Genomic DNA, 23,621 nt, shown 5'->3' with positions numbered 1-23,621 from the left:
TCATTCCAGGCCCTTGGAAATAGTCTCTCTCCATCTTCCTTGTGGGCTTCCCTTCAGGTTCTGCAGGGTCCCAACTAGGTTACCCCAAACCCTTTTTTTCTCCAGGTTGAACAATCCCAACTCTCTCAGCCTTTCCTCCCAGCAGAGCTGCTCCAGCCCTCTGATCATCTTGGTGGCCTCCTCTGGACTTGCTCCAAAAGGTCAGTGCTGTTTCTGTGCTGGAGACCCCAGATGCTCTGGTCAGTGCCAGTTTGCAGCATTACTGCGCTCCTGCAGGTCGACAGTCAGCAATTCCTAGGGGAAGGCTTTCCTGATTGTTTGTAATTACTATTTTTTTATCAGTATTTGTATTCAAAAACGCTCCTGTACATTCACAGCAAGATGTAGGAATCACCCTGCAGCTCTGGGCTGCAGTGCCCTTCCAGTAAGACTGACACACAGATCCAGGATTAAAACAACCCCCACAACCCTTTCAGAGAAAATTTTTTAAAAAATGGACAACAGTAACAAAAAAAAAACAAACTTCTTGAATTATGCAAAATACCTGCAATTTCAGTTTTTGACTGAGTCTGCCCCTCCCAAGGAAAACCCACAGATGTCTCAATACGCCAGACAAGGATCCTCAGCAAGGACCCTCCCAGCTCTCTGCTCCATCGCCCCGGGTGGGGGGGGACTGTTTGCAGCCTTGAGGGCTGAGGTCACAGCCTCCCACGAGCTTTGGCTGCCAGGGCTTTGTCCCTTTCCCCTCTGTGACAAACAGCCCAGCGTGCAGGGGCAGGCGATGCCGGCGCTGCCCACGGAGCGACAGCGCTGGGGGGCTGCGGATCCTTCGGGGACAGGATGAAATGTGCCAGAGCAGAGCACTTGCAAGACTTGTTTCAGTGGGGTTTTTTCCAACCAGATTCGATTATCAGCTCTCCCTTTGCCGTATATGTAAATGCAATTGGCCTGGGCTGTAAAACACAGTGCCTGGGTGCCTGGCCAAGTGTCAGAAGAGTTTCAACGGCCCCACTTTGAGTAACAGCGACTTCGAAGTCCAGGTGGTTGTTTTGATGTTTATGAACTCAGAAACAGTTCAGAGTTAAAAAAAATCAGGAAGACAGCACGACAAACCACGTTACTGTGTTCTCTTCGAGCCAGCCCACAAACTGACTTTTCCAAGTTTCCTATTTCCTTCTGCACAGTTCCCACTTAGAATTAGTAAAATACAAGTTCCTAACTTTTCTATCTCTATCCAGAGCCTGACTTGCGAAATGAACTTTTAACAGTAGCTGTAAAAGAAGCGTTCAGTTGTCTGAAAGGAAGCCCGTGAGAGATATGACTGTGTTCCATAATGTTATTAGGTTTCAGCTGTTCTCATGAATCACAGAAACCATAATACAGCAGTGCTCGGCTTCAAACCCAGTTAGGAATTATGGAGAGGGTGCTGCCCTTTCCAATTTCCAAACGCACATTTAGCAGGCCTTGTGGGCCTTTTACAGCCTACTGAAGTTTTAATTCTAAAAGATACAGACATATAGCTTAGTCCTTCTCTGTTTTCTTATCTCCTCCAAAACAGCTTTGAGAGCTAAGCACACGGATTCTGCAAAGCACTGCGCTCTCATCTCCCATTTATATCAGCTGTTCAGCTCTGAGTAGCAGTTTGGTATTCGCCATGTCAGCAGCACTGCCCTCCAGGAGCTGCATCCCTAGCCAAACCTCAAAAGAAAGGATCGCTTCTTGGCACAGGAGGCTCCTCACAAGCTGCTCTGCTTCCTGCCAACCACTTTTGGGTTGAGCCTCAGCTTCCAGCCCTCAGCAACAGAAGATGCTGCCGACAGGAGCCCAACTGATGCTCCCGACCCTCCCAGTTCCTCTCCTGTCTCAGAGCCACATCCAGAAATAGCTGCAAAGATCTGCAGTGGCTTTAGGAGAAGAGCGACTCGTGCTCTGGTAGGATTTTTAGGGCACTGCTGGAAGGCATCTTCTCACAGTGCCTTAACTTCTGCCTTGGAGGGAACTGCTCGGTGGAAGCTGTTTGCTTTCAACACCCATTCCACATCATCATCTGTGGAAACCCAAAGTTTACCATCTCCACAGGCACAGAGCTGTGGAGCTCCTCTTGGCTGTCAAGCAGCTCTTTGACTCGGATCACACTGAAGCACGTTTATGCACGGCTGGGCCAAAAGCGGTTTTGTTTAATCTGCTGTCTGGCAAGGGGGAAATAAAAACCAACCACCAAAAAACCCCAAAGCAAACCACATCTGAAACTAGGTTTAACTGCAAATTAGCAAGGACAGCTGAGTGGCAATTAGTGCAGCCACAGTTCAATAGAGGAGAATCAGTGGCTCACCAGAGACTCACTGAAGATACCTAATTTTGTAATTAATGACACTGTTTTCTGTACTTTAGGGTACAGTGTGTGCCACTCCCCTGGGACTGAAATACAGGTTTTCTGGTTTTATTTAGGCATACTGCTGACCACAATTACAGGAAAAGAAATTATGCATATATATCTTCTTTACATCAGTGTTCTTTGAGAAGTCTTCCAAACTTCCCAAACACCAGGGTACCAAATTCAAACATGCTGTAGACCATACCCTACATAACAGCGTGCCACTTTAAATTAGAGTCAACCCAAATCAACCCGAAAAACCTCATCACCAGGGCAACTCTGCTGCCACTGGAAAATCACAGCAGCAGCAAGCTCATCTCAGAAAGGCTGGTGATAACCCTGGGGCACGAAGTGGGAGGATTTTTTTCCAAGTTCATGGTGAAGTTGTAAGCTTAGCGCTCATAAAAGCTCACACAAGTAAAAGATGAGGAAATAAGGCAGTTCATGTGGGGATACAGCACTAAGCCTGCTGAAATGGGTGCTGGTGGTCTATGGTTTGAGTAGTACTGAATTCCCACAGCTGCTGCACCAGGGCCAGAGCATCCCTTGGCCAGCATGGCAACACCTTCTTTCTCCTGGCAGTGCATGTTCTTTAATTATTTCTGGGCAGACTGCAACCATCTTCAAGACAAGTGACATTATGCACAGCTGCTGTAAATGCTCCTCAACTGTCAGGGTGCCTTTCCACTTCAAGTACCATTTCCTGAACTCATTTCTTTTAAAAGAAACGATGCATCTGAATTTCTCACATCTAGAATTCATGCTAGAGCATAATTTTTTTAGGCTTTCTATGAGCATGAAGAGTTTAAAAGACCATTACAGAAATGACTCTGTTGTTAGGAAACCTCTTCAAAACAATTATAGAGAAATTTCATAACACTCGCTTTTGCCACATACTTTCTCTTTGCTCGACTGCACTTCATAAACTACAAACTGGTGTAATTTTATTGGCCTCATCTGAAAAATCATTGCTAGAGTTTCATAATGAATGAGCTAGTAAGAGAATTACAAGGACATAATGCATGCCATAACATAGCAAAGAAAAAGACAGGATGACCTCATTAAACCCGTGAATTTGGAGCGTGCTCCTGTTCAGGGCAGCATCTGAAGCACCCCTTTCAAATGGAAACAAATTATAAAGTTCTAAAAGGCTACACTTCAGAGAGATTTAGAATTACATGCACCTGTTTAGACAACGGGACTTTACCCGAATGTGAATCACAGGTGTAAACAGAAGACACGGAATAACCAACAGCACAGGATGCTTAAACGTAAAATATTAATGAATAAAATACGATGCCGTCTTTAACTCCTACGATAATTCCCTCTTGGAGTGAGCTTCAGCACCTCTGCACTTCACAATCAGATGCAGACTGTAAGTACCTGCCCATGTCTGCCTGAAAAGAACATCGCTGACACTCATTCTGAGTGTCACTCGCGGGGTTGCTGTTGTGCATTCCACACTTCCATCCCTTCTCTTCCTGCTGATGGAACACCCATCTGCTTTCTCTAAGAGCAAACTTGTCAGACAGCAAAATCAAGATGTTCCAAAACATTTCACTCCACTCGGGCCGTGGCAAACAGTCAAAACAAAGATTACAGCACTACATGCCGGTACAAATTTGCAACTAAAAACCATTACACCCCATGATGCTTTTAATGAAAAAGAAAATGCAAATGAATTGGTTTATAAATCAAAACGCTACACATTAGATGTGGAAGCCCTTGGAACAGAGACAATAAACATTCCCTTCTCCAGAGGAAAAAAAACAAACAACAAAGCAAAACCCTCAGGAAATGAATGCTTACCCATAGGACTGCTAGATCTTAACTTTAAAGTTCACCATGACTGTGTTGAAATGCATTATTCTGGGAGCTGTGAGATTAACTAAGATTAAATCACCAGCAGCTAAATGGTGTCTATTAGAAAATAAAACTGCACAATGCCTACAATCTCACACTAAGAAGCCACATAAAGTTAATTCAGTTTGAAATGTTAACTACCTAGACCAAATGTGCTAAAAGGTGTTCAGTCATAAACTACTTAAACCTCAAGTTTATAGATGATTGTCACATGAGGCTGAGTAAAACTTGTTGTATTTCCCTTTCCATCTCTGGCAACATTCAAGAGACAAGCTCAAAATAACAAAACAAGGGGATCCAAGAAGACTGATAAGATTCTTCCTCATGCATGAACCAGCTGGTTCTCCTCTCATCCCTTTCCACTTCTAACATACCAGAAACCAAAGTTTCCCCAAATCAACCAAACCAGAGAGATCAAAATGCAAAACCATACAGAGTTCAGCTGAACCTCGCTGTGACCTTTTCAGGTCAGCTCTGATTGTATTTCCCGGCAAGAATAACCCAGAAGATCAAAAGCACTACATTTTCTGGCAAGTTTTGTACCCCCAGCGCAACAATTTTTGCAGTGTATTAATCATTATGTGACTTCAGTGGCTTCTTCCAACGACTAAGTAAAAGAAAGAAACACTGCCCTGCTCGTGATCAAAATGAATCGACAGCTTATGCACCGAGAAAGTTGCACGATACTGGAGAACCAGCAGACGTCATCCAACACAATGTATTTATAACACATTTAACATGTTACAACACATTTAGCTACAGCTAAAATCTGTTATAGACTACGTCCATATTATAATATCCCTGTCCTCAGCAATACCAGACCAGTCCTTGCAGCAGTGCCTGTGTGGAGCAGCCACTTCCCAAACTCCCCTGATTACACAGGAATTCTGCTCTTATAACCTCAGTTACTGCAGTCAGAAGACCGAAGCTCCTGAATTCAAACAGATTTGCTCATTTGTCCTATTGTTTTCTTATTCAGTACTTTCTCATGGGTTTTGAGGACGTGATTTTATGTTTCCTGAACTGCCAAGCTTGGCAAAACTGGTGTCACTTGAGGATAACAGAATCCAAGGAGAATCATTCCTGAAGCTAAATCAAAATGTCTATGAGTCAGGCTCAGAGGAAGGGTTCCAAGGTCCAACTCATCTGCTCAGTTTATAGGATTCATTAAACAAAACTAAATTTACAGTGAGCAAATCTAAAAAGTGACAGTTCAGTGCCCAGTTGTATTTACACAACATCTGATACACTTATTTAAGCAAGAAAATGAAGTATTTTCAACAACTTAAAAAACCTCTAAACTACTACAGCTGACAAGTTTAATACCTGTACGAAAACCATTTACTTAAGTCTTTAATAAACTTATATCCAGCATTTTCCTTCCAGTTTGCAGCACCCAGGAACTATTATCCTCAGGTATTTGGAAGAAATGCAAGGCACTTTTGAGGCACCGGATCTATCCATGTAACTACCAGGTAGGACAGCATGCTACCTTTACTGAGCTTTCGAATTATTCTGGCTCATAAAAACACCCTGATTGCCTTCAAACTCAGGAGATTTAGTAAGATGGTAAAAAAAAAATGAAAAACCAAAGGAAGTTTTGCCTTCAGACTCCGCCAAGTTGCGTTTCTGCAGCTCGCTGAGCTCGCACAGCCCGGCTCTGTCTCGTGGTGGGAGGCCACAGAAATGCAGGCTGCTGCTCTAATAATGCTCTGTGCTTTGGGTTCTTGCTGTTGCTTAGCACTTATGAAAACAATCCACTTGACAAGGTCAGAACTCATGACTGAGGAAGGTGGCGAGGAGAAACCAGTGCAGATCATTCATTCCGCTGAACTTCCGCTGCAGATCTAATCTCTTACTCTTAAAAACAGCTAACTAGAAATATTTTTTCATTCAATAATCATGTTTCACTTCACAATCGAGAAATATTTTTCATTTGATTGTTTCACTTCATAAAATGCCACCATCCAGGTTATCCCACACCGAGGGGACAGACAGACTCTGCACTAGCAGAGGGGAAATATGTGATATGTCAGGGTCCTGTGTTCAGGTCGAGAGGAAAGTGCACATTCTATACCCAGCATCTCACAGGTAGGCTCTGCTGGGAGGCAAAACCTGGCTTGCAGCACAGGTGTTTCTGCACACCTAAATTTCTGCCTACCAATGCCATGTTACACTTTGTAATCTCATGCTGCTGTTTATATAAAACTTCCATTATGAACTCTGTGTGTAAACAATATTAGAGTTCACGCTGGCTCCTGGGACAACCAGCTTGGAAGCAGCTTAGCTCCAAGATTTAGAGACTTTGGTGTGTTTCTGACAACTCTGAGGTGTCACACAGCAAACAGCTTCATTTTAAACACGGTCAGGTTCAAAAAACTCATCTGGGCAAGGTGATGCTCCCTGAAGATAAATGATTTTATGATTTTACTTCTACCCTTCACGGCATAACAACAATCTCTTTTTCCTTTATGGTCTTGGATGTCAAGCACACCAAGATAGAGGTAATTAGGGGCTCTTCTGCAGGGGCAGCTTCAGGAGAGGGACAACTGAGTTACAGCCTGAGGTTTAGATGAGCCTGTTCTCAGAACTCACCGAAAATGGAGAGCAGGGGTGGCATCATATTAGCAGCATCACTTTGGTAAAAGGGGCCCAGAAACACTTCTCAGCTATGCTGTGGAGGCAAAGGTCCTTCACTAAACTGTATTTACACTGCAGCTTAAGAGCCTTGAATCTCTCAAATGAAACCCAGTCCAAAGTCTAAGCATGAGGGAGAATTTAAAACGAACGAGCCCTGTGCTACAAGACTAACAGAACCAAGATAGCCGGGTAAAGCTGCAATTTATTTCAAAACTCCACGTCCATCACTCATGACTGCAAACCCAGCTGGGATTTATAGGCTGGGCTGCTCAGAGGAGAAACAGCAGATCATATCCAAGGAATTCAAACTGATTCACGTTTTTGTTTTCATAACAACGACCCCTCAGCTTCTAGACCGAAATGTGATTACACATGATTGATTACACTCTCACCTTGGCTGCTGTCACCCTGCAGTTTTTTAGTTCATTTCATCAATGCTCTTGCATAATCCACCAGGTTTAATCAGAATCAGTTTTATTTATTCTAATTCCTAGGGGTTTGTGGGTTTAGGCATGTAGTCTAACAGTGAGATCCACTGGCTCCAGTCAAATACAGTTCACTTTCGGGCAGCACAGCCAAGAGGAAGGTAAAACAGGAAAACAGACATTGCCCAGCAAAGTTAGCTCTGCCCAGGCCCTAAATAAGAACATCTGGAAGGCCCAGGGAAGATCACCAGGAAAAAAAAATGTGATCTTTTGGTGCTGATTTGCTTCCTACACTGACTACTTCGACAGGTCTCGTGCACATACTTACTCCCTGCTTGCTGCTCCTGCCTCTGGATTGAAAACCAATATGAACACACACATATTCCTCTTTTGTCAGGAACATATTCTCTTTGAAACAGATGTAAATAATTTCCTTTTTTCATATTTGTCTCCTCTGAGATCCAGACTAGGTCCTAATTATCCCCTTGTGAAAATTTATCCAGCAGAGGCAGAGATGTTCCTACCAAGAATCTTTCCAGTAATACTGCCACAGTGAATGCTGATGCTTAAACTAAGCTCCAATAAACATATTAAATCCAGAGACTGAAAAACTCTGTTCACATCTAGCAACAAATTACTGAAAAACTTATAAAGGGAATTTCCTAAAAATAAAATTATTTTGCTGAAATGAAGATCAAGGCTTGGAGGGGAACGACTAGGGGCAAAAAAGCAAGTATTTATTTCATTTGGTATTAAGAGTTCCATTGCTAAACACAGGTATAATTACCACATATAAGATCAATGGCAACTTTTGTAATTACAGTCATGGTTGGGAGGGAAGTGTTGCTATGGCAATACCCACCATGGGAAGGAAATCCACATCTACTCAGAGCAGGATTTCTACATGGCATTATATTTATGGCATAGCACTCCACCAAAAAAAGAGTGCAGTAAATCAGCAGTAATGCCTATTTTAATCCCAGAGGCATAGTCTGGAAAGGTATTTCACAGAAATATACTGAAGGAGGAAATGCAAGACCATGACTACATGTTAATTAAGCTTTAGTTTGGTGTAGTATTTTGACTCAGCTTACATCAGCTAAAGTCAAAGAGTTCAAACCCAGGCTTTTCCAAGCCCACTTCTCCTGGATCAAGAATATAAAATGTATAGAGGGTTGCAGTTTCTATATATGTTCTCTATATATGTTCTCTATATAATCCCAAGCAACCTCAATGAGATTTGATCCCCCTTAAACTGGCTCCACTCAAGTCTGCAGGGTTTCTTGGCTCAGGCATGAAGTGAAAGAAATAAAACTGGTTTGGGACTGGAATGAGCCCTGAAGTGATACAGGCACATCTGCATGCTCCTACCCCGATGCAGCTGGCATCGGTGTTTATCTGGGAGCCAGGCAAACCACAAAAGGAAGACCAACACATGATTGCAACACCTTTTTCTGGCCAGCCCCAAGGGAGGGCTGGTGCCCAGGGCACACGGAAATTCCCTCCCACAGGCTTCTGGCAGTGGGACCTGGGCTGTGGGCTTGGGGAACCAGGACTCTGGGTGTTTCTTTCTCTCTTGTCAAAGGTTGACCCCATTCTGTCTGCACTCCTACCTTGGATTACTGATAAAATCATACTCCCAATTATCCTGGCTTTTAGTGGACTACTTTTCCCCCCTTTCCATGAGTTGGCTTCTTCAATTAAATCTTGCAGCACTCACAATCAATCACAGATTTAAAACAATTATCAGCTCAATTGAAAACAAGCAATCATGAACACTGATCTGCGAAAATAGATCTATTATGATCCTGACACCCGATTTTCTCACCTCCCTCTTTTATTTTGACAAATCAATTTGAAAAACAGATTTCTACACATTTCTACATCTCCCAGAACACCTATGAAGAGAGAAGTAATGGCCACAACAGCTGTAATGCTCAATGAATAATTTAAACAAAAACCACATTACTTGGGTTCCTATGGTCATGTGAGCACCGTGGTATTTATTCCCAAGGTTTGTCAAAAGAGCAGAGAATCTGAAAATGGCTAAGCAAGATAAACCCACAGAGCACGTAGAGTTATGGACACCCAGTACATGGACACATTTCAAGCTGGTAGTAGGGAGGAAATATTTGTAAAAGAAGGACTTCCATTGTCCACCATTCCAAATTCATCCTTGTGGACACAGAAAATGTCACAGCCCTACAAAACTCTTCCTCTTCATTGCACAGCCCAGCTTTCCTGGGCAGAATCACAGAAAATCACACCAAAAAAAGCTGTGATTCTTTGCAGAGCAGAAGGTCAATTCTCTACTTCAAGAGGGATCGTCATCAATGCAAGATGAGGTCTCCCACAGCTTGGTCTGTTGGCCAAAGCTCTCAGGCTTCCCAAGATCCAGCTGAATTGAAATGGTGCCACTTGGTGTACTAAACTCTGTCCTGTTTAATGGGATTTATGACTTTTCTCAGGGTACATTCTGTCCCACCATCTACATAATGAACAGAGAGGTAACACCACTGGCCCAACCCCTCACAGGACACTTTCTATTTGTCTCCAATGAGACACTGAGCCACTGAGGACTATACTTAGAACCCAAACATCCATGCAATTATCAATCAATACAACAATCCATATACTTCAACAACTTCCTCGGTGAGAGGGGATAACAAAAACCCCACTGAAGTCATGGAATCGTAGAATGGTCTGGGTTGGAAGGGACCTTAAAAATCATTTCCTTCCAATCCCCTCCCTGAACAGGGACACCTTCCACTAGACCAGGTTGCTCATCCAATCTGGCCTTGGACACTTCCAGGGATGGGACAGAGACAACGTCTCTGAGCAACCTGTGCCAGGGCCTCCCCACCCTCACAGGGAAGAATTTATCCCCCAACGTCCCCACATCTACATATGTGGTCATTTAATTACAGAAGGCACCTAGGCTGGTCAAATACTTTTCGCCCTTGGAACATCTGGGTGAACTGCAATGATTACTTTCTCATTCTCCTCACATTTGGAAACAAACATGACACATAACATTTCCAGGGATTGTGGAAGGCTGACTAGCCTAAAGTTCCCTGAACTACCCTTCTTTCTCTTCTTAAAGATGGGTATAATGATAGCCCTTCCCTACTCACCAGGGAACCCTCTGCTATTCTTTTTTAACAGAGAATTGCAACTGCAAGAATTGCAACTGCATCACCTGTATCTTCCAGCATTCTGGCATAAATCCCACCCAGCCTGATGGATTTGAACATAACCACCTTTTCTAAGTAGTCCTGAATAGTAAAATATTCTGTGTTTCCTGTGCATCCATCACTGCCTAATTATGCTCTCCTAGGCAACCTTTGCTTTTGTACAAATGCACCATGTCTGTACCACAGAATGTACCATGACTCTTGCTCGGTGGGTCACGTCGTAAGACTCAGTCCCACACTGCTTGGGCTCAGAAAACACAGTATTTATCCTCACCTCACCCCTATAAAACAGGAAAGGGCTCTACTCCCCATCCTAATGAGCAGCCATCTAGCACAAAGTACTTGCCTCAAATAGCCAGCGATACTGGAAAGAAGATAACACAATTATTCAGAGTGCTAGGCCTCTAAATACTGATTAAGGGAGAAGAACAGAGAGCTGAGAAACACTCACAGCACAAAGACAAAACTTTTGACCCTACCCTTAACAGTATCTCCAAAGTACCTGAAGGAATGAAGAATAGCTTCCCCTTCTGACACGTGACCTTATACTTACTTAACAGGACTAAAATTACTGTGTTCCATGTGGATTCTGCTAGGATGTGGTTCCTTCAGGGGAAGGAGGGAGACCCAGTAAGAGTCCCCTTCCCTGACATCAGAGATCTCATCGCTGCCTTGACAAACCTGCCAGGTTGCCTTCCAGAATGCTCAGTGCAAGACTGTCACATACCCTTTCTTCTGACTTCGCCAGGGACCTACAACCTGCTGCAGACTTGTCACTGCTTGCTCCTGAGTTGAGAAACAAGAAGACCCAAACGCCGTCTTATGGCAGCGCTTCCAGAGGTCTTCAGACAAACCCCACCGTGCTGCTGCAAACTTTCAGGGTTCAGTCAGAACAAAAGAAGGGAAGCCATTTTCATCAAATGCAGTTTTTAAACACCAATCACTACCATATGGGTTAATTCAACACATACACTCTGTGTTACAGAATCACAGGATGGGTCAGGCTGGGAGGGACCACAGTGGATGATCTGGTGCCACCTCCCTGCTCCAGCAGGGTCATCCCAGAGCACAGGATTGTGTCCAGATGGTTCTGGAATATCCCCAGTGAGGGAGACTCCACACCCTCTCTGGGCAATCTGTTCAGGGCTGGGTCACTGCACAGCAAAGAAGTTCTTCCTCATGTCCAGCTGGAGCTCCCTGGGCATCAGTTCCTGCCCGTTCCTCTTGTGCCATTGCTGGGCCCCCCGAGCAGAGCCTGGGCCATCCTCTGCCCCCTCCCTGCAGCCCCTGACACACATGGATGGGGTCCCCTCTCAGTGTCTGCTCTGGAGGCTGAACAGCCCCAGCTCCCTCAGCCTTTCCCCCTCAGGGAGATGCTCCAGTCCCTGAATCATCTCCATAAACCCTGCTGGACCCGCTCCAGGAGCTCCATGTCCCTCCTGTCCTGAGGAGCTCAGGACTGGACACAGCACTCCAGATGTGCCTCACAGGGCTGAGCAGAGTTAATCTCATGTTCTTTGGTAACAGTGAAGAAGAAACACAAGTGCAAAACACTGTCCTGCTCCTCTTCATTCAGCACTTGGCACACTGGTAGACCTCCATATCTGATCTGAAATCTACCCAATTTACCTGATTTCCACATACTTTGCACCCAGGACTATCACTCACGTGCTCTGCTTTGCTCCCTTTGCTTTCGGGTACTAATGCCACACTCTTACAAGGAAAATGCACATCTCCAGTGAGCCTAGGAGTAAACACAAAGTACAGACACAGGAGACTTACTATACCAATAAAATCAACATGCTCTGGCAGAAAACACTCTCAGAGGATAGAGACCACTTAACCTGTGGCCCAGAATATCTTGGTTTTGTATCATGCAGTTCTGGTGGAGAAATAATAGCATAATTCTCATGTTTATCCTAAGATATCAAGGGAGCATATGTTCTGATAACACTATATATGATATTTATTTGCAGTATAATAAGAAATTACTTAATCAATGAAGAAATGCTCAACACAAAAAAAGTGAGTTCTACAGTTTTATGTTTACAACTTATGAACGGGAGGACAATGAAAACAGAAAGCTGACATATTTTAATTTTGCAGTCAGATTCCTTCAGAATTTGCTTTTTAAAGGGAAGGAAGTCAATTTCCATAAAACACAGCATATCAAAAAGCTAAGGCAATGAAGTATGACCTTTTCATCACAGAATTAGTTATCTGTGATGTATTTCCCTGGCCTTAATCTTCCTGAATCTTCAAAACAAGGGTCAAACAGGTGCAATACCTCTGTTAGTGCAAGTGGAAGTTTCTTGTTTGCTAAGATTTTTGCACAGCACTGTACAGAATAAAAACCCAATCACCTACGGGACACTCGAGTGAAAATTCTGTAAATAATTTAAAGGAAGCTGCTGCTGGCAATTATGAGAACTTTAGATTAAAAGTATCCTGACACAGGATATTTTGGGCACTGCATCTTGCATGGAAAGGACATAAGGTTGCACGTAGCAGATAAGAATTTCAAAGTCAGAAAGATAGATACAAAGAGAAAAGATAAGCGCAAGGAGGTGCCTATTTAATTAAACATGGAGCAAAGCACCAAATGCTGCCAATGCTACTCCAAAGTGAAAATACAGACAACACACTGAAAATGGTGTGTGTTTAAAATAAAAATCCATGTAAGGACTTGCATGCATCACACGAAAAGGAATCCTCCTGTCTTGATTACTTCCAACTACCAGATGCAGTAAATTTAGCTTACTCTTCTCACCCACGGGACAAGGTGCAAGTTTCCTGCTATGTGTCTAGGAATGCTATGAGACCTATTTCTATAATTCCACCTCTTATTTAAGGGCTCACAGTCACAACCACATTAGTCACACTCAGTGTAGGTGTATGAGGCAAATAAGAGAATTACTCTCTTTGAAGGCGCCCTGTCATTTAACGAAAGATTTACGGTATTGTGACTGTTTTACCACATCGAACACGTGAATCTCAGAGCAGAGGTGAGTCCTCAGGAAGGGCTCCAGACCACCTTACGTCATCTCCCAGAACAAGAATTGCCCAGGCTGCCACGGAAATTAAATGTTAGTGACAAGCAGAGGAGTTGGGTTTTGATAAATGCGGATTATGTCACTTCAGAGGGCAAGAACTTCCTCATCTTCAAGGACACAATCTGTGGTGAGCAAAGGAAGTTCTGGCACTGCATACTATTTTTTCATTTTTCAACATGACAATCCAACCTTTACGGTGGAATACCAATAGCTAGATGTGCCAGCCCACAACCTTTTAGACTGGAAGTTGAAAATCGTATTTAGCTTCCAGAGTGATGCAGAGGCAGTCACAAAGCAACCAACCTGTCCTCCTATGTATATCACCACTGTGATGTGGGGACAATCTGGCCTTCCAGGAAAAAAAAAAAAAGACAAAAATGTGTTCAGTATTAATGCAGCTTCAGCCTGTTGATGATTCACCAGCAGAGAGGTGGCTATTGGAACTCAACCACTTATGGCTTGAAAATCAACGCTGCAGTAAAGGCAGCATTAACAGGCAAAGGTTTCCAAGAGGAACCTGAAAATTAAGGGGCGTAGTATGAGCAGCTAATGCAGCTGTTAAGCTGTGACTGACTTGCTGTCAGAGCACAGTTAGGTTTTGTTTATGTGGTTGGCTCAACAGTACCACTCTGCTGGCACAGTCCAGAGACCTCGTCTCTAAATACGAGTTGTCATCACATCATTTTGGGAGCACACAGTTCCACCTTCTCCCTGATACGCCCTGCTGGAAATTCTCTGTGGGCAAGTTTGCCAGCGGTGAGCAACACCTAATCACTCCTTGGAAAACCCTTAGTTAATCAAAGTAATGAGACAGTCAGCAGTTTGCCTGATGCTACACAGGTAGTGAAGGGCCAGGGATAGGCCAAAACAAAGGTGAGACATACCAGGCACAAAATGAGTGTTTGTGGACACAGCCTGAGCTCTCTCAGCTTGGCACCTGCAGAACCTTGGCAAAAGAACAACACAAAATGCCTGAGAGGGGACACAGAGATTAGTAAATAAGGGAAATTAAAAAAAAAATATATATTGACTGAGAAATGCATCAAGACCTAGCATTTCCCATCAAAACAATATATTGTTTAGGATGCCCTGAAACCTTGAATTCAAGTATGGCAGAAACCCACTGGCTGCTTTGAGGATGCACAGGACAAAGCAGCAGTCACTGAACATAAATCCAAGAGTGAAGAGAAATTAAAACTACAGCTAGACAGCGTCATGACAAAAGTTACTGGTTATTTGCAGAACCACCAAGGTTTTCCACTGAGTTGGCGGGTTTGACTACTGTATCTGGGTGCAAGATTTGATGGTTGTTTTGGTCTGTGCAACAGAGTATGGCATAAACACCCTGGTACTGCTGGGCTCCTCGCCCTCACTTCTCCGCAAGTGCCATCAACTTCATTTCACATGCAAAGAAAGACACAAAAAAGCGCAGAGAGATCACTGACAGTTTGTTCCACACTCAGAGTGTATTAGCTCAGTTTGCTTTGGAGCATGTAGTGAAGAGAGCAGCAGTGAGGGTTTGAAGGAGGTCACTGATAGAAGACAGTGTCACTCAATGCCTGTAACATCCTGACCTGGGATTTCATTTCTTTCCTGTAGAAGGGCTCTGTGGGGAAGCACAGTCAGAACCACATCAAAGCAATAATGTGCACTACTGGAGAAAGGATCACAGGGCACGTAAAGAGCTAGGCTGAGAAGTTCCAGCTGCAGCCACGGGAATAAAGTGGAATCCACTGCATGCAGTGTTGGACTACGCAGCTATCAGAGCTCTGAGCTTGCATAAACAGATCGTCTGTCAGGAAAGAGAGCAGATTGTGTTTTTGCAGGCTGCAGGATCAGAAGTAGCGAGGTTGGATTGAGGGTTAACTAAGGGTATAATTCTGTCTGTCACGTTTAATTTAGAAATGTGAGTACATGAGAGTTTGGGTGTCTCATCAATGGCCTGAGGACCAACAGTCTCAGTCTCTTCAAAAATTTTCATGCCCAGCAAAGGAGTTGGGTCCTTTACAGCCATGACATTTAATTCAATAGCCAGAGGAAATCTAGAAGTAGTCCTGGACTGTGACATTCCCCTGGACTTAAAGCTAGAAGCAAGGAATAAACTGATGTCAGTGAATGCAGCAGTTCTGCTAAGGGCTCCTTCTGTAAAAAAATTTCACCCTCAAAAACTATCCTTAAAATTAGGTTTAAACAGAATCATGCTATCCAGCTGATAACAAAAATAAGAGAGCACTGTGAGCAGGTGCTACATCAGAAAGTGTTGGGCAGCCTTTTACTTCTCTCTCCCCACCTCTCCCTCACAACAGAGCACTTCTGAAATTCCCCTGTTATTTACCCGTAACTCAAGGAGGGACCTATCCGTTTTTACGCTTACAGAGCAAGATTTTTAATACTAATGCCCAACAAGACCGTGTGTTTGCGAATAAGCAATGACAGGTGGCAAAAGCAGATGGTTTTAAAAAGATTTGTGGCAGTCCCTGGCTCCACCATCCTGCCAGCTCCGCAGGAGACTGGCAGGAGGAGCGGTTCCCTTCCTCTTCTTTCCTCGCCTCTCTGCAGAAAATCAGCAGTCTATCTCACTGGTTGCCACAAAGGCAGGAAAGGATGGGCAAAGCTCACTTGCTCATGTTCTCCATCCCACCTCCAAACTGCTTTTGCCTCTCTGCAGAAGCCCAGCTGAAGGTAAGTCATTAACCCCAGGATAACCAGACAGGTGGAGCCACAAACCCACCTCTGTGTTTGCTGGTCCCAGCCAGGACCACAGAGGGCAGAGCTCCTGGTTTTGGCAGTCATTCACCACAGATCACGACCCCTTTGCTTCTGGGATTGCTTCTGACCACGCTAGAGGACAGGATCTCAGTGGGCACCCCTGAACGCTCCGGTGCTGAACCACAGCACAAACACCTGCCCCCAGCACAGACCTCGCTGGAAGCACCCACTCAGGTTTCTGAAGGCCTTGGTGATGAAGGAGGCACCTCAGATGCTCCAACCCTGCATAGCCAAACTTTGACAAATGGTGAATAACCTTACATACCATTACTCATACTGCACCCGGGGAGCAAAGCTCAGAGAAGCACAGTTATTCCCATTACATCTCAAAACAGAAAGCAGACAAAAAACAAAAAAATTCATATGTCAGCAAGAAAAATATATTTCCAAAATGAGTGTCCTGTGTTTGGCCAAAGCAGTGCTGATTGCTACAGCTACAGCCTCCTCCAAGTGCAAGGACCCCCCTGCTAATGAGGAAACAGCATCAGCTATCACAGCACACCTATAAAGATGACTCAGGCCATTTCACTCACCACCAATGAATCATTACATGGTGCCACCTCTGGCTGCTACCAAAACCACCTGTAACACCTTAACCATTGTGAACTGCTCAGAACACCCATTTCAAAGAACCTTTTCGAATCCTGCCTTGCTCTGTTAATACCCACACACTCTGTGAGTAAATTAAGGCTCTCTCTCTCTTTTAGGATTTACTGGGGTGTAGTGTAGGAATTACACTCCTCAAAGGGGCTGGTACTTTTTCTACATACCATCTCTGCTTTCCAGATTTCCCTCAAAACCAGGTGTGACTGACTCAGTGTCAACATAACACTTATTCTTGTTTTCCATTCCTTTGAACTGCATAGCTTTGTAAGAACCTTTTCCTTATTGCTCATCTACAGCATTGTTGACAAAATTGAAGTCAATTTAGATTTTCATAATTTCACTCACAGTATTAAAGTAGTTTCTGAAGGAGTATTTTAGAGAGGGTTGTGACACTACAGTGTAATTATATTCAGCATTCCCTGAACAAGAAAAGGCCCTCCTGAACCACCTACAACAAAATAAATTCCCATTCTTTACATGAAATGAGTGAACCCTCCTTTTCATTTAAACAATGAGGTTTAGGGTTGCTTTCAGAAAAGCAAACCCAAAAACAAACAAACAAACAAAAAGGAGGTGTCAGTCCAGCCGGCCCAAATTTTATACAGCATTGCAGAAACACCCATAAAAACTGAGTCTGCTGCAAAGATAAACACAGCCATTAAAACCTGGGATAAAAAAACCAACCAACCAAACAAACAAAAACTTACATTTATTTCCAGAGAACACCTATTGGTAAAATTGCTTTTCACCTTTGGACACAATAAAACACGGATCTGGGCTTGGATAAGGCAAGGCTAAAAGACAGCCTTAGAAATTAAATTGTAAGCATACAGTCCTGCCATTCTCGAACTCATTAACCAGTCATTAAGTTTTGTACTTGTGCTGTTCCCATGGGACAATCTCCTGCTTTTCAGAGCAGATATGGATGATGGATACTGGTATAACGGGTTAAAAGTTAAATAGAAAACCTATTATATGAATCTCTTAAGGGCACAGCTGCTCAAAAATTACTTTCAGGAAGGAGAAAACTTCCGAATCAAACCCAACAGTGTATTTTGGGGGAACAAGGTTATCTTCTTCTGTGAGCATGGGTGAAAGAACTGAGCCCCTTGCCATTTCCAGTCACTTGAAACTGCCCAAGCACAGGTACAAAGGGAAACCCACAGCAACTCTTGCAATACACAGCTAATACAAGCTTAGAATTGAACACAATTACAGTGGATTACAGGTATATTTTCCAAACCTTCAATACGCCTCATGCTTGAACAAAAATCACTATAGCCAGAGATTTGAGGGAGAAAAGGGTTTCCAGTTTTCAATAATTACCAACAGAACATTAATTACATGCCTACACATAAAATCCTACTAGTGACTGTTTCACTGTGTAAGGACCTAGTTAGCTGTAATTTTAACACTATGTATCACCCAAAGACAACTCTATTTTCTTAAGTAAGCCTGAAAGCACTGTGAAAAAAGACCTAAACAAACAAACAAACAAAAAAACACACCAAAAAACCTAGAAAAACCACCACAGACAAAATACCTACTTCAGATGGTGTTAAAAAAATGGGAGTTTATAGTCTTACCACTCAAAAAAAAAAAAAAAATCGAATGGGGAAAAAAAGAAAAGGCAATAACAGACAAAACATCTGCTGCAGAATATTCTTTATGCCCTTCAAGCTTCCCCTTAAAGGGTGTGTCTGCACAGGTGGCTGGACACAGGCAGGGTCTGCTCCTCGCCCTCCAAACCGCCCAGACAGGAGCCAAGCTAAATCTTGGAGATTTACACAAAGAAGCATCAGCACAGCACCAAGCCAGCTCCTGAGGCCGCAGGTCCCTCGCTGGTTTGGTCTGGTCCCAGTGGGGCTCCCACGGAGCACGAGGAGGATCCCCCACTCTTCCCCACAGCACACACGTCCCCGCTGACTCCTTGGCGCGTTGAGTCAGACCCAGGAGCTCATCCAGCTGAAAACCAGGCCAGCAGCAACAACGAGAGCAGATCCGCACTGGGCCAGGAGTGACAGCGCCAGCGCCAGCGGGAGGTGGGGAATGCGTAGCCAGAGGTGAGGTGGGAAGGCAGGATTGACCCTTTGGGCCAGAGCCCACATTTGTGGCGAGTCAAAACCACCGCCGAGCATCGCCCCTTGCCTTGCTGACAGGCAAGGTCTGGTTGTCTCCAGCCCAGCTTCACACGGACATCGGTGAAGGGCTCACCTATGTCAGCAGGGAATGCCTTTGTGTAATAGCTGCTTGAGCCAGGGGAGCGAAACACCCTGCAGGTTATCCTTATTTCTACGTACACCTGCTGATGCCTCACTCTTTCTGTGACCCACAGCTGATAATTCAGACAATCTCGTTGGGCAGCACTGCAATACTGAGACTTTAATTTCTCAAGTGTCCTTTGCGGACCAAGGACCGTTAGGGACTAAGAATGCTGTAATTTTTCATAGTAACAACAGGGCAGTAATGCAACAACAGGACAATGCTAATTACCCCCTGCAGCTTTTATTCCCAACATTTTCCTACAAACACAGAAACACAAAGCGACTTAATAAGATCAGCGCCCAGATGAGTCGAGCCTTTGTCAGTGGAGTTTCCTCAACCCCCCTGAGTTACTCTTCACTGCCCTTTGTCTTCTAAGAACTACTCAGATTGTGGCATCACACACACACAAATAATTAAAAAAAGAGGAGCTCTCTTCCCTTGCCAATTTCAAAACGTTTCTCTTTTTCTCCCTTCCCTCTGCCCTCGTTCATGTGATCTGTCCCTTGTATAGGTCAAAATTATTTTCTACTGGGGAAAAAAAAAAAACACAACTTGCAAACTGATTAGAGTTAGGAGCTTCCTAAGTGAAAGGTACAGAAAAAAAAACCATTTTTTTTTTTTCCAATGACACTAACAATGCAGTCTGCTCCTCTGGAGTAAGAATCTACACTCTGCCATGGGATTTGAAATCATCAGTATCCGAGGATTTCTGAAGACATTGGCCACTCATTTATGTTCCTCTACTGCACCATGCAGACCACATGGCAGCTTCTGTGCCCTTGGCCATATTACCAACAGTGCCTGTCACAATCCTTCTGCCCTGTCGTTATCCACGTTCTCCCTGCCAGTACCCCCACACCTTCCCGACCTCCCCCAGCCACCTCCTCCCGAGATCCAGGTCTGTCAGATCTGAACTGACTTTGGGGAAGGCACAGGAAAATTCTCAGTCAAATCTGCCTCCCACAACAGAGCCACACACTTCGTGCCTCTGTTAACAGGCCACTTCCTATTACTCTTCTAGCAGTTGATCTCTAGGTTCTGTTTTTTTTTTTTTTTTCCCAGTTGACACACTATGGGCTTTATTTACTCAGGCTTTTCTTACATGGTCTTCAAGGTATTTTAAAGCTGCACTTCCCCATCACTAATTTAAACAAGCCTTAATAGGGATTAGACTTGAAACCTGAATTGGCAGAACTGAGGAATTTGCAGCTTTGTGATAGTCTCAGATGCATCCTCGAACATCCTCTAAATATAGTATAAGGCTGGCCTAAATCTGCTATTGCTTCATGTTTAATTCAGATACCTTTGAGTGAATGCATCTCTGCCCCCCCCAACTTTCTATTCTCATCACCTATGTATTGAAATTTACAGTTACTTTAGCTTAAACAAACACCCCAAAGCACGGAGGAAATGTTTTAAAACACTGTAGTTATGTAAAAACAAGTTATCACAGGAGAACACAATAGATCTGGAGATTAAAGCACTACATTGCAACAGGGATTTTACAACTTCACTAAGGCAACTATCAGTGCATTATTTAAACTGTGTAGTTTCTTTACAAAGAAGATGAGTACATCAGTAATGAACAGAACTTCCACTTTTCTAGTCAAGAACATTACAGGTAGAGCAGGAAACGATGATGCTTTTGATACAGCAGTGCAAATCAAAACAAACTCCAGTAGCAGATCTCTGAGCTGCCATCAGCTTCTTATCGAGCGAAGATGAAGGTTCCCAGAACACCAGCACACGCAGAAAGTTACACTCTAAACTAACTGCCAAAGCAATGTCAGCTTTGCTATTGAAAGCTTCTCAAAGGCCGTGCGTTTTGTTACATTCTCGGGATCATCTAATATTTCAACTTCACGCTTATTCTAATACAAATCCAAGAGAAACAGGATTGGAGCTGATACGGATTTTAGAACACGTTTTTCTAGCCTAATAACGACCTTCGGAGATACCAGAATCCCAGTCTAAATAAAGATGCAAAACTAGCCTTCTGACTGAATTTACAGTGCAAACTATGTACTTCTGGGTGAAGCAAATCCCATTTAGTTTTAGTGCTTCCCGCTGCAAGACAATGGCCTGTCACTAGTTATTTCTCTACTTAGTTATGCCCTTAAAAGGCTCTGAGGCAAACACCTAAAAGCGAATTGTTCCGAGTAACAACATTACTGCGAAGGGCTGGATAAGACAAGACAAGGTCACGTGTCTCTAGTTTCCAGAGAACCCAGGATATCCTCAGAGGATCCTCTAACAAAATTCGGGATAAATCTCGGTGGTGGGCAGCAGGGGCCATCCAGTCATTCCCCAACCAAGAGACATAAAACAGCACCAAGGCTCAGAGCAAGGAGCCCTCCTCATATCATTAAAACTACTGCTGTCTGATATTACACTTCTTATAAAAACCAAACAAATAAAAAAGCCAAATAAAGGCAAAACCCCCAAACACACAAACAAACAAACAAAAACAAACTAACCAACAACCACCGTGTGGGCCTAAGAGCAGGAAAACAAAAAGGCAAGCCTCCCCTCAAATTAGATCTTCTTTTATTTCATTTATTTATTTTTTTAGCCAGCCCAGCACTGAAGGTTTACCCGGAGCAAACCCTGCCGAGGGCAGGGCGGGAGGCGCTCACCACATCCTGCCCTCACTCACACACGGTCGCGCCCCGGCTCCAACTCTCCCAAATAAAAACCCCTCCAGGGGCACCACCCAGAGCCCATACAGGTCCTTCTGCCCATCCCAGTCCATCCCATCCCAGTCCATCCCAGCCCCGCCGCCCCCGGCCATCCTCCCTCCACACCGTCGCTTCTTCCTCTCCCCCCCCCCACACCATCTTTTTAAAGGTGGCTTTTGGGGTGGTGGTTTTCATTTTATTTTATCTCATCTTTTCGCTTCCCCTCCAGTGTGCCCCAGCGGGTGGTTGTTACCTTCGGTTACCGCTTTTCCCAAACAATTCCCCTTTCCAAACCACTGCCCCTCGCTTTCCCCCACCTCTCCCAGCACCACCACCCCCCCGCCCCAGCACGCAAGCAACTCCCGGCAAATAAGAGGAGGAGGAGGAAAAGAGAAAGAGAACGGGGAAAAAAAAAAAAGAGAATTAAAATAAAATAAAATTATTACCAAACCTCTCTCCTCGCTCTCCGGGTCTGACACTGTGTATCCGGCCGGGGGAGGGAGGGAGGAGGGGAACCGCAGCGCCTGCCCCGCTGCTCCGAGCCCGCACCCGGGGGAGGGTGAGCCGGGAGCCCGGGGGAGGGTGAGCCCGCACCCGGGGGAGGGTGAGCCCAGAGCCCGGGGAGGGTGAGCCCGCACCCGAGGGAGGATGCGCTCCCGGCCGCCCGGCGGTGCGCACCGAGCCTGGCCGGCTCAGCGCCGCGGGTTCTGCGGCGGGAGCCGCCGGGCACAACGAGCGCCCCCGGGGCGGGGGAGAGGGGCCATCCCCGGCAGGATTCGGTCCCCTGCGTGTGTCCGTCCCCCTCCCCTCCCCGCCGCAGGCCGCCCCTCGCTCCCCGGCCCCCGCGGGCGCAGCCCCGCTCGGCCGCTCCCCGGCAGCGGTGCCGCAGGGTGTGCGGGCGGCAGCCCCCGCGGGAACCGGCGGCCGAGAGGACGGCTCCCTCTCTCTCTCTCTCTTTCTCTCCCTTTTCCCCTTCCCCCCCTCCCGCAGCGACTCCCCCCGCTCCTTACCGGGGCTCCTGTGCCGCCTGCGGGCTGCCCGGGGCGCTGGGGGCCGGAGCGAGCGGCAGCGATTCCTCAGCGCCTCCCCGAGCCCCTTCCCTGCCCTCGTCCTCCCCCGCTCCGCCTGCGCCGGCGTGAGCGGCCGGCCGGGAATGCGGGAAGCGCGGCAGGGATGGGCTGGAGCCCCCGCACGCGGCCGGGAGAAGGCCAGGGGAGGAAGGGCGGGGGGGACGGCGCCGAGAGCTCCCAAATCCATCACGGAGGGGCAGGGCGAGTGGTCCCTCGGGCGTCCTCCAAGGTTATTGCACCTCCTTGCCTCCTCAGCTTATGGCAGAATTTACCGCTGCGGTTAAAATGTTCGGGGATAACGTCGTGCACAGAAACGGGAGTTATAGGATCGGCATATTAAGTTAATTACGCAATTTGTCTTAGGAGCATTAGGAAGAAGCCGAGATATGCAGCATACCTACCCTTTCCACAAGTAGTAATTTTCCCCACTCCAGTGATGGAAGATAGACCCTTTACAAAGATCTTTTCAACCCAACATGAGAATCAGCAAGATGTGACACTTTTATATCCCCTTATTATAGTACGTACAGCATGTACCACGTGTACAAGCGTTAATTAGTTTTACAAGGTTGTATTTATTTCATTGCTGCATTATTGTTTTCAGTTTATTAGTGCTGGAAAAAAGCCAGCCCCAGGGAGGTTGGGTAAGATGCCCACTGATGACTGAATTGGTATCGTGGCTGT

At 45.2% G+C, this 23,621-nt stretch overlaps 1 protein-coding gene across 4 annotated transcripts in view; it reads right to left on the bottom strand.

Moving 5' to 3' along the window:
• Window positions 1-23,033, bottom strand: part of FAR2 (fatty acyl-CoA reductase 2) — a 117,242-nt gene extending 94,209 nt beyond the window's left edge. The window contains exon 1 of one of the 4 annotated variants that reach the window (XM_050324570.1): window positions 22,878-23,033. The gene's annotated coding sequence lies outside the window, so the exon portion shown is untranslated. Of the gene's footprint in view, window positions 1-22,120; window positions 22,138-22,313; window positions 22,474-22,877 lie in introns of those variants that run through there. The other 3 variants (XM_050324568.1, XM_050324569.1, XM_050324567.1) reach the window with 3 other exon arrangements.
• Window positions 23,034-23,621: the final 588 nt, after the last annotated feature.

This window comes from Myiozetetes cayanensis, unplaced genomic scaffold (assembly GCF_022539395.1).
Source record: "Myiozetetes cayanensis isolate MyiCay16 unplaced genomic scaffold, myiCay2020 scf3, whole genome shotgun sequence".
In the NCBI taxonomy this organism is placed as follows: Eukaryota; Metazoa; Chordata; class Aves; order Passeriformes; family Tyrannidae; genus Myiozetetes; species Myiozetetes cayanensis.
This window is presented reverse-complemented; position numbering and strand designations above follow the sequence as displayed.